This window comes from Nannospalax galili, unplaced genomic scaffold (assembly GCF_000622305.1).
Source record: "Nannospalax galili isolate Female #2095 unplaced genomic scaffold, S.galili_v1.0 scaffold2155, whole genome shotgun sequence".
In the NCBI taxonomy this organism is placed as follows: Eukaryota; Metazoa; Chordata; class Mammalia; order Rodentia; family Spalacidae; genus Nannospalax; species Nannospalax galili.
The window spans coordinates 95,330-106,116 of NW_008336301.1; the positions used below are offsets into that span (position 1 = coordinate 95,330).

At 39.1% G+C, this 10,787-nt stretch overlaps 1 pseudogene; it reads right to left on the reverse strand.

Annotated features, from left to right (window-relative positions):
• Positions 1-5,396: 5,396 nt before the first annotated feature.
• Positions 5,397-6,338, reverse strand: LOC103732413 (annotated as a pseudogene).
• Between the last annotated feature and the right edge of the window lie 4,449 nt (positions 6,339-10,787).

Here is a 10,787-nt window from a genome sequence, read left to right on the forward strand (position 1 = left end):
CTCCTGAATGATGAATGGGTCAAAAGAGAAATTAAGAAAGAAATAAAAGTATTCCTGGAATTAAATGAAAAGGACAATACAACACAACAAAACCTCTGGGACACACTGAAAGCTGTCCTTAGAGGGAAGTTTATAGCTCTAAGTGCCTACATCAAAAAACTGGAAAGAACACAAATAAATGACTTAACACTGCAACTCAACACACTTGAAAAGCAACAGCAAACAAAACCCAACCACTGCAGACAAGAAGAAATAACAAAAATCAGGGCAGAAATTAATAAAATCTAAACAAAGAAAGCAATACAAAGAATCAATGAATCCAAGAGCTGGTTCTTTGAAAAGACAAACAAGACTGACAGACCATTAGCCCATTTAACCAAAAGAAAGAAAGAGCACCTCCAAATCAAAAAAATCAGAGACAAAAGGGGAAACATCACAACAAACACCAAAAAGATCCAGAACATTATGAGGGACTCTTTTAAAAACCTATACTCAAATTTGAAAATGTATAAGACTGGATGTGTACCTAAAAGTCATGGGAATCACAAAAAGCAAATGAAGAAGAGATCAACACCTTCAACAGATCCATAATACATAGGGAAATTAAAACAGTAATACAAACCTCCCAACTAATGAAAGCCCAGGCCCAGATAGATTTACAGCAGAATTCTACAAGACATTTAAGGAAGAGCTATATCCAATACTACTTAATTTATTCAAAAAGATATAAACAAAGGGAGCACTTCCAAATTCCATATATGTGACCAGCATCACTCTAATACCAAAAACCAGGTAAAGACACAGCCACAAAAGAAAACTATAGACCAATATTTTTAATGAACATAGTTGTAAAAATTCTCAACAAAATACTTGCAAACTGCATACACATGTGCATCCAAAAGATCATCCACCATGATTAATTAGGCTTTATTTCAGAGATGTGGGGATGGGTCAATATACACAAGTCAATAGATGTCATAAATTATATAAATGGACTAAAAAACAAAAACCACATGGTTCTGTCAATAGATTCAGAGAAGGACTTTGAGAAAATTCAACATGCATTTATGTTCAAAGTCCTAGAGGGAATTGGACTAGAAGGAACATACTTCAACATAATTAAAGCTCTATACAACAACTCCACAGCTAGCATCATTCTAAATGGAAAAAAATTGGAAGCATGCCCATTAAAATCAGGAATCAGACAAGGCTGTCCATTATCTCCACTCCTTTTTAATATTGAGCTTGAAACTCTTGCAAGAGCAATAAGATAAGAGAAGGGAATTAAAGGAGCAATTATTGGAAAAGAAGAGATCAAATTATCCCTTTTTGCAGATGATATGATAGTATATCTAAGAGATGCCAAAAATTCCATCAGAAAACTCCCAGAACTCCTAGAATGATTAATACTTTCAGTAAAATGGCAGGTTACAAAAGTAATCTATAAAAGTCAGTAGCCTTTCTATATAAAAATAATGAGCAATTGGAAAAAGAGTACATGAATACCATATATATATGGTCTTTTGAGACAAGGTCTCCCTGTAGCTGCAGCTGCCCTGGATTTGCTAATGGAGACAAGGCTCACCTTGAACACACAGAGATCAGCCTTCCTCTGCCCCCTGAGTGCTGGGGTTAAAGGCATGCACCACCATGCCTGGCAAGACTCCTATCTTTCACCTTGCACAAGGGTCAACTCCAAATTGATCAAAGACCTCAATTTGAAACCTGAAACTGTGAAAGTATTAGAAGAAAACATTGACAAAAACCTACAAGATATAGGTGTAGGAAAGGATTTTCTAAACCAGACATCAATTGCTCAGAAAACAAGGTCAAGAGTCAACAAATGGGACCTCATTAAACTAAAAAGCTTCTGTACATAAAAGAAGCAACCAAGGAAATGAAGAAAAAACCCACATAGTAGGAGAAAATCTTCACCAGTGGCACATCTGACAGAGGTTTAACCTCCAGAATATATGAAGGACTCAAAAAACAAAGAATCAAGAAAGTAAGTAACCCAATTAAAGGACGGGCTAAAGCAGTCAGTTTTTAACTACTGAGCCATCTCTCCAGCAGGCAAATACACTCATACTCATAAAATAAAAATAATAAAATATTAAAAACACCAAATTAAAAAAAAAAGATGGGCTAAAGACCTTCACAGAGAGTTCTCAAAAGAAGAAATAAAGATGGCTAAGAAACATCTTAAAATGTGTTCAGCATAGTTAATAATTAGGGCAATGCAAATTATAACCTCTAAGATTTCATCTTACCGCAGTCAGATTGGCTAAGCTCAAGAGAACAAATGATACCAAATGTTGGGGAGGATGTGGGGAAAAGGGAACACTCATCCACTGCTGGTGGGGCTGCAAACTGGTTCAACCCCTATGGAAAGAAGTGTGGAGAAGTCTTAAAAAACTACAAATGAACCTACCATTTGACCCAGTTATACCACTCCTTGGCACATATCCAAAGGTTCATCCTATTGTAGAGACCCTTGTACATCCATATTTGTTGTTGCTCTTTTCACAATACCTAAGAGATAGAAGCAACCTAAGTGTCCCTCAACTGGTGAATGGACAATGAAAATATGGTACTTTTACACAATGGAGTTCTACTCATCAGTAAAGGAAGATAAAATCATGAAATTTTCAGGCTAATGGATGGAATTAGAAACTGTTATACAAAGTGAAGTAACACACTCAGAAAAAAAAACCAAATGATATATGTTGTCCCTCATATGTGAATTCTAGCATGAAATCCTTATAAGTGTGTGTGTATTCAGACCTAACTATAGGAATCAGAATATTGCAAAGGAACCAGGGAGGTAAAGGGAAAGAAATATCCTGAGGGAGAACATTAGGAAACAGATGTTACTAAGGAAGAAATGATGAAAATGTGTTTATTTAAATGGGATGGTGGAGGAAGGGTTATAAAAAGAACCTTGGCTATAAAGGGAAAGAAGGAGCTCAGAGAGGTGGGACTAGAGGAGACAGGTATTACCAAGGGATAAATGGGGAACATGGGGACACTTTAAATGGGTGAAAGCATGGTGGAAAAGTTATATAGTGAGAGAGAGAGAGAGAGAGAGAGGAGATAAATAATGACTAGCTAGTTAAAAAAAACAGAAGCAACTGTATTAGTCCAACAACCTACTGAAAAATTACACATGCATTATCTCTACATAAGTCCAAGTGTATAACTAAAGGTTACATTACAAGAAACAGTGCCAAACAGGGGATATCTTCCTTTGAGTTGTTGGCCAAGGTTGTCCAAGAGACTCACAAAATTTATTCAGGCTGCTGGCACAGCCCTTCATGGCCTCCAAGAACTTGAAGGTAAGACCCTATTGCTGAAGACAGAACATGCCGAAGACAGAACATACTTCAGACACAGGATTTGGTACAATAGAGCTGCAACTGACCTGCAAACACTTCCCCTGATGACTATCTCTCATAGCTTTGGAGAGCACTATGAACAGTCCAAGGGAAAACACCAATGAATGATCCAACATCAGCTTCAAAACCAAATAACCACATCAATGGCCAGCACAGCACACATCATTGGTGCAGTAGTGGCACTTCTATCTTGGGGGCAATCAATAGATAACCTGATTAGACTAAAATCCCACTCAGTAGAAGGAAATTCAAATGTGATACTGTAAACATAATCTAATACAGTTGGCTGGAGTGGCCATAGATCTTAGAGAAAACCCCAAGACTGTCACATAGCTAGATAATGTGATTTCTTACTATGTGCAAAATATGTATCCTTATTTTACAGAAAAATATCCCAGTCACCACTCATCAAAGAAGTTCATTTTGTACCAGTAGAGACTATTACCAAGCACCACAACTGGTCACATACAGACATTATCTAAGTTGCTTGGGCCTAAGGGAAACATCTACAATGCAACCTCTACACCTAAGGCTCATGGAAAGTAGAACAGGGGTAAAGAAGAGGACACTAATTAATCTTTCATTTCTCAGTAATGAAGATCCCTCATGCAGTGGACTGCCAGGAATACAAAAGGTCAGAAATGGCAAAAGTATAGAGATCAAGATTCTGCTGAATGATGGTCCTTGGACAGGACTCCTTTATTAAAATTCACCCACCCAAGGCTAAGAAGAAGGGGAAGAAAGATTGTAAGAGGCAGGGAGGAGGTGCATGACCATATGAAAATAGAATCCTACAACTACTGGAACCTTGCTCATATGATTCTATGGTAATTGTGTCAGTATACACACATGTCCCATGCAAACTCTGGCAGACAGTAACTCAGCACAGAAATGGGAAAATGAAGAGCAGACCCCAATATTATCTGAAGGAATGTTGGCAACTGATTGCTGCTAGATGAAGAGCTGATCTTCCTGAAACAAGGACTGTAGATAAAACAAGGACTCGACTCAGTGGATGGACTTCCACTGGGGAACGGCTAGGGATACTGACAACCCAGCGGGCTTTAACAGGATTGAAAGAGTATATGGGCTCCAGTGGGGGGGCTATGGGAGGTTGCCAGCTGGGACTGGGGTATAAAGATGATTAAGATTGTTTGAGATGTTCTGTACAAAATACACAAAATGTTCAATAAAAAAGTCAGTAAAATATCAATAAATGAAATTTTTAAAAATAAAAAAGGAAAGGAAATCAGAAAAACATATTTGATGGGATTAGGCTCACATATTTATAATTATTTGTATACACAGGGGACCAACGGTTGTAGAGAAAGGATATTTGAGTGTTTACAACCAATTACCAGTGTCAACATGCAAGTATACCAGTGGAAGGCTCCACAGGACAGGAGAGGAAGAAAAATAATCAATGTGTGTTTTGTGCATATGAATGGCTTACTATGGAGCAGAGGAGGCATCAGATTATGTGATTTTTTTTTAGGTTATGTGCTTTTTATTGTACTGTGGATTTGTAGTAAAATGTAGCATTTACCCTGAAATACTGAATGAAAAATTATACATCTTGTCCAAATACTGAATAATTAAAAGCACAGCAATATTTCATTTCTCTTTAACTTTAAAAGTTACTTAACCATATTGTGTAACCAAATGCCTCTAGATATTTTATAGTTAGTGTTTATTTTTGTTTTCTTTGTTACTGTTATTTTATTTTTTTTGTCTTTACATCCTTAGTGTTATCAGAGTTTCTGGTGTTTGACAAACATTTGGTCAGATCAGATCAGTGAAATCAATTGTCATTTGCTTGTCACATTTCCACAGAACTGTCTACCCGTGATCGGCCACCAGATTTAAATATAGCATCACCTAGAATTTGATCTGTATCTAGGTGGGCACAGCATGATGTCAGACAGCCATGGCTAAAATAGGGCTCAGGATGAGTGAGTTATATGTCCAGACGTGTGTATGTGGGTCCACTCAGTAGTGTCATCAGGTAATGTAAGGAAACTCTTCCATATTGATGGTCTCAGGCAGCAAACAAGTCCTCCAGTTTCTGTTGAAGTTAAGAATGGTGGCCATCTCCTTGTCACTCGACTTGAAGTCAAAGACCTGAAAGTTCTCACATATGTGTGAGGGTATCACAGACTTGGGGATCACTACCATGTTCCTCTGGATATGGAACCTAATTAGAAGTGGGATGATGTTTTCTTATGCTTTGCAGTGATCTCTTTAATCTTTGAATCCTCCGGTAGTGGAAGGTCTTCTGATTTGGCCCAAGGTACATCTGGAGACCCCAGTGGGCTGTAATCCATGTCAGTGATGCCCTTGGAGTGGCAGTACTGGGTCAGTTTGTCTTTGGTTAGATATGGGTGGTACTCAATCTGATTGGTCACTGGTTTGTATTTCAGTTCAGGTTTGTTCAAGATCCTCTCAATCTTAAAATGGGAAATTTGGAGATGCTCAAGGCTTTCATTAATCCCTCATCCATCAGTTCTTCCATTACCTCCCAAGCATTCAAGAACGTTATTTTACTGTTGAGAACATTGCCTTCATCATCACTGGGGAATAGCTCCTTCTCTCCAGGCTGTAGTCCCTGTGGCTAGTGAATAAGACAGAGGTCCAGATAGTCCAGTTTCAGATCCATGGGGTCTTTTGGAAGGCTTCCTTTAGTAGTTTTCTCTCGGAGCAGGTGGACCACAGCTTTCTAACAATGAAAATGTCCTCATGCTTCACAGCCTTCTCTTTGCTCTTCTCTTGGATATCTTCTCCCACCTCATTCTCATTATAATACACATATGTAGAATCAGTGTGGTGATAACAAGCATCAGTGGCCACCTTCATGGTTTTCTTCACTTAGCCTGGGTGAGACTTCCATGTTCCCATGCCCAAGATGGGCATGGCTTTAGTAAATAGCTCCAAAAAGATGACCATGGCTGCTGCAGAAATCTTTCTGACAGAGTAGATAGATGTTTGTCCATAGATAATATTTCTTTACTCTTATAAAACTTTCCTTCCTTCGTTCGTTCGTTCATTCCTTCCTTCCTTCCTTCCTTCCTTCCTTCCTTCCTTCCTTCCTTCCTTCCTTCCTTCTTTCCTTCCTTCAGCAAGTGTAGCCACTTGTGTCCAAGTCCTTTGACTGCCACACTCATGCATCCATGAACATGGATGAATAGGTATTAATGTGGTAGGGTATAGACTCTTTTGAGTATATGCCCAAGTAGTATGGCTGGATCATAGGGTAGATCAATTTTGAGCTTTTTGAGAAATCTCCCCTCTGATTTCCATAGTGGCTGCACCAGTTTGCACTCCAACCATTGGTCCACATCCTTTACAGCACTTGTCAGTTTCTTTTGAATTTTTGCTATTCTGAGAGGTATAAGATGAAATCTTAAAGTGGTTTTACTGTGCATTTCTCTTTTGTGTGTGTGTGTGTGTGTTGTGTATTTCTCTTATGACTAGAGTTGTTGAACATTTTAAAAATATTTCTCAGTCATTTGTGTTTCAACTTAAGATACCTCCCTATTTAGCTCTTCCTCCACTTTTTAATTGTTTTGTTTGTTTGGTGTTTAATTTTTTGAGTTACTTTTTTTTTCTAGATACAAACCCTCTGTCAGAGGTATAGCTGGCTAATTTTTTTTTGCCTTCTATAGGGTGCATCTTCACTCAAATAGTGTCCTTAGAGGTATAGAAGCTGTTTAGTTTTATGTGGTCCGATTTGTCAATTGTTGGACCTAATGCTTGTGCTGTAGGAGTCCTGTTGATAAAGTCCTTTCCTGTGCCTATAAGTCTGAGTATATTCCCTACCTTCATCAGATTCAGAGAATCAGGTCTTATGTTGAGACTCTTGATCAATTTGGATTTGAGTTTTGTGCATGTTGAGAGACATGCATCTAGTTTCATTCTTTTACATGTCTTTATCCATTTTGACCAGGACCATTTGTTGAACATGTTGCCTTTGCTCAATAACAGGTCATGCTGGGGGAGAATCCCAGAGTACAGATGGAGGTTACTCGAACCCTAAACCCAGCCACATACTTTCTAGAAGGGAGGGAGAACCCACGTCATAGCTAGAGGAGGTTATGGAGGAGGTATTCTCCTCCCATCTGGATTTAAAACATGAACCGCTTCCTAACTCACAATTGGGACTCTTTACTGATGAGAGCTGATGTCTGCAACAGAGTAAGTACTGCACAGGGTACATGGGGAGTACTGCAGAAAGTCATGGAAGAGGGCTGCCTCCCCAGCCATTCACTGGTCTGCCCAAAAGGCTGAACTACATTCTCTCTCTCTCTCTCTCTCACTCTCTCTCTCTCTCTCTCTCTCGCTCTCGCTCTCACTCTCGCTCTCGCTCTCTCTCAGGGGGTAAATGGACCACCATCTACACTGACTCCTGGTATGCCTTTGCCACCCTGCACATCCATGGAGTTATATACTGAGAGGGAATTGTGCAAATCAGGAGGAAAAGAAATATAAAATAGTGACCAACTCCTCCAACTCCTAGGAGCAGTCTTTCCCCACCCACCATAGCCATAGTACATTGCCAAGCTCACCCAAGAGAAAAGGACCAAATAAGCTGCGGAAATCAGCTAGCAGGCCAGGCAGGCAAATGAGCAGCCTTCCATGGAAGGACAGACTTGAGGCCCCCTCCCCCATGAACTCTTGGAAGGTGTATTCTGTGCTTCAAGCCCTACCCAAGTGGACCAGATACAGTACAGAGGAGAGAAAAGGAGAAATAGACCAAGGGGAAACAGAGATCCTGAGGGACTGTGTGATTACCTCAGCTGGTAAAGTCATAGTTGCAGAGGGAGCTATACCCAGCCTGAGGTGCAAGCCCATGAGGTGACGTGACTCACCTAGGAAAGATAGCATTATGAGACTTGTTACAGAGATATCCAGTGGCCCTGAAGCTGGAGACACCAGCCTGCTAGCAAGCCTGACTGTGATGTGCACAGAACAACACCAAACAGGGTCCCCATACCCCAATGTTGCCACAGAAATTTGAACATTTAGAAGTAGATTTCACCAACATCCAGCTCAGTAAAGGATACCCGTCCCTACTAGTTATTGTTTATAACTTCTCAGACTTTGTGGAAGACTTCCCAACCCACACTGAAAAGCCCCAGAAATTGTCTACAGTCTTAGAGAAATCCTAACACCTTTGAGGTCTTGATAAGTACTGGGTTAGACAACAGCCAGGCCTATGTCAACAAAATTGTTCACCCAGTGTCTAAAGCAATGGGATTAATTTGGGACCAATACATGCGGTATCACCCATAGTTCTTGGGACTGCCTGAGAGGATGAACAGAACCCTAAAAACTTCAATAGCCGAACACCATCAGGAAACAAGTCTCTGCTGGCCAGATATCTTACTGATTTTGCTGTCAGGGCACAGTGTGTATGAGTGCCTGCCTGAATACACACAGACACAGACAGACACAGACAGACAGACAGACACAGACACACACACACACACACACACACACACACACACACACACACACACTTTATCCTGGAGTCACCAACGAGCAGCAGAAGACATCAGATTCCCTGGAACTGAAGTTCTACATGGCTATGAGCTGCCCTGTGGGTACTGAGAACTGAATCCAGGTCATCTTCAAGAGAAGCAATTACTCATAACTTTGGAGGTGTCACTCCAGCTCCCCCTCCACTTTCTCATTTTTATTCAATACAAGAACCCAGCCCAGAACAAGGTACCCCTCCAACCGCTGATTTAGATTGTATTTTTTCACTTCAATTAACCTAACCAGGAAACTCCTCCCCAGATATGTCCAAAGGTTTGCATTATAGGTGATTCAAAATCCTTTGAACTTCGCATTCAGTGTTAACCACCACAACCATTGTCATCAATTTCTAGGATTTGATAAGACATATAGATCATTGGAAGCTTTAAAAAGAAAATAATTTCTGTAAGATTTATGCCCATTGATGATGCATAGGGAGTAAATTGGAAGAGGGTAGGTGATAGAAGAGGAAAGCTTATGTTAGGGTTTGTATAAGAATTGTCCACAGAACTGAGGAGACATGTATAATATATGCATATATATTTTCATATTTGTCTTGAGAGATCAAGGAATTATCATATGGAATTACCATACTGAATACTGAGAGGGAAAGCTAGAATGAAGTGTGTGTGAGAGACGAGAGAGAGAGAGAATGAGAGAGAGAGAGACTGATGCAAGGCTAATGCTAGGTTAGAACACCTTTCTTCAGAAGATCTCAACCTTTTATACCTTTAGCATATTGGACAAAGAATCCACAAGTCATGGGGATGATCTGCTTGATTCAGTTTGTATTAAATGCTAATCACATGTAAAATTACCATTGGTGTGATATGGGACTAAACAACTGGGCACCACATCTTATTCAAGTTTTACATAAAATAACCATCTTGCTACTAATATTTATTATAAAATAAAAGTGAAAGCAGGAAGATTAAAGAATGATCAGTGACCATGAATATGGAAAAAAAGTAGATGTTGATCTCAAAATGTACAAACTTTTTAATCCAATCCAGGTCTGCAGAGAGGGGAGAGAAACTTTCTCAGGTTTCTAAGTCAATACACAGATCAGACGATGAGAACCCTAACTGGAAGAGAAAACCTGCAAGTGAGAGAAGACAGAAAAATAAATACATGTAGGCACTATGAGCACACAGTGATTAGTGACAATTTTCATGGGAATCTGGCTTTGTGTTGTGGTAGAGCACTCAGATCCACCAGCAATGGGTTCAATCTCTGTCATCAAAAACTGTTTTTCTCAGGTCTGAATTTCAAATTATGTTTTTCATTGCTAGAAAATTATTGTAAGTTGTAGTTACATGTAAGTATTACTAAACTTCCTACATTTTGTTCCTTAAGCAGGAATTTTAGCTGCTTAAATAGTAGAATGTGAAGATTGTTAGAGTATGCTTAAAAATATATAATTTTGAAATCTCAGGGAATTCCTCAGAATACTGATTTATTGTCCCTGTATATCAAAGAGTAATGTGAGAAATTTGAAAACACTGAGAAATTTGCTAATCTTTCACTTTACGTTATAATCCTAAGATTATCATTGTTGCTCAATGAACATACTCTATTTAAATAAAAATGAATTAGAAAACAAGTTTCTCAGCACAGCACATTAGCCAGGGGCTTTTCATCTGATTCTTCCATTGAACTCTGCTGCAAACCACCAGTGTTGGAATCAGAGGACTTGAATACAGATCTAACTCCTCTGGGTGTACAAATCCTATCCCAATAATGATCTTCCTCTAATAAAAACATTGTATGCAATTTTATTGTCTTATTTACTTTATATTTTCTTTCAGATTATACATGGATGCAACAATAGCTATTATTTAAACATTAGGGTGGATG